The following is a 1,684-nucleotide window of genomic DNA, read 5'->3' as shown; positions in this document are numbered from 1 at the left end:
GGACAGATCTAGAGAAATATTCATGGGGTGGCATGGAGACTTTAAGGGGTGGCAGAAATATGTGCCATATATCAACATTTGCTTGGAAAAACCCCCAAGTGAAATGTGAATATGTTAGTTAATCATTATATAGAAATATCTAAAAATGGCATTAGAAATCAATATTTTGTTTTATTTACAGATCTTCAGAGATTTTTCCAAATGTATGTCTTTTTTATTTAACATAAACCCATAATTTAATTTAAAATGTAGCCATAATCATTACGTCATTTCCATTTTCTAACATTATATTAATGTGTAAAATTTCACGGCATTTCACACCAAACTGGGGTGACAGCTGGGGTAGCCAGGCATTTTTTAGGGGTGACGATGCAACCCCTCTAGATCCACCTCTGGACAAGACAAAACTTCATGTTTCCATTCTTACAAGTATAAAATTCAAAAGAGAGAAAGACAGAGACAAAAAAAAAACAAATGACACCTGTGCATGTTCCAGTCTTCAACTGTGCATTCCTTTCTGATTAAAACCTCCTTAAAGGAGGTTTGATTTCTAATCCAATGAAACCCTTTTTGAAAAATGTTTCTGTGATATCTGTTTATGACAACTACAGTATGGTTAAGGTTAGGGAAATATTGTGGTTAGGGTTATTATTGCACGTCTGTGATGGGACTCTGCAAAAAGTCACGCTGCACACCCATCCACCACCCTGGTTGCATTGCTACTGTACTTTGTACTGAGCTAAATACTATGATCAGCACAGTGATTTTGTAATTTCCACCTCTTATGTCATCAACAAAATGTGTATCCTACTTGGTGTGTAATAAGATCAGACTCCCAGAAATGCTTTTTTCTTCCTGAAGGTGTTTTTCATTTTTGCTGGCTCTGCACCTCCCTGTAATAGATATTTGAATTCAGACTTTGGCAGCAGCAGCAGCAGTGGCGGCCCTATCATTCTGTCTCACAGTTAGCCAATGTTTGCATGTAATTACAGAGTACATCACACCACACTGCTGGGTGCTTTCCTATTTTAAAGTGGTAACCGTTACCAATATAGTTGCTGGGGTATGAGTGCACCGTCAGCTGAGACTGGCTGCCTAACTGCAGCTCTCCAATGGGTCATGGAGGAAAAAAGCTGGAGGTGAAATGACGTATTTTTAATAAACTATGAAAGCAAAAGCTTGCAGTTATTCATGGAACCAAGATATTTTTAATGCGTTGTACTGTTTGTACACAAGTGCCTGTGCCAGCAAGTTTTGTCATTTAATCCAGTGGATCATTACATAACATGCAGTCGTATTGTTTGCTGTCACACCCTGTAGCATGATGTTCCAGGCAGACCTGTGTCATATCACGTTTTTTAAAGTGTTTGTGCAAAACCAGATAAAGGTGGCATTGGAGGACAGTGTGAGTATTAAGAAGTTTATGAACAAAATGTGGCACATGATTCACTGGGGATGCATCAGTGTGTGGCACGTGTAGGATGGTAAAAGCAGTAGTAGGAGTGTGAAATTTAGAAAATAAAGAAAATAAGAAAATATTTTAAAAAATCGTATTACAATATTTGGTTTAGTGATATTGTATTGATTCTCAAAGACACTGTTGATTTTTGTGTTTAAACCTCCAACAGCTAGATAGCAGTGTTGTAAATGTAAACTGAGGGCTATGATGTTGGTCCTTGAACTG

Source organism: Morone saxatilis, unplaced genomic scaffold, assembly GCF_004916995.1.
Source record: "Morone saxatilis isolate NCDOM2014 unplaced genomic scaffold, NCSU_SB_2.0 Contig7, whole genome shotgun sequence".
Classification (NCBI taxonomy): Eukaryota; Metazoa; Chordata; class Actinopteri; family Moronidae; genus Morone; species Morone saxatilis.
This window is presented reverse-complemented; position numbering follows the sequence as displayed.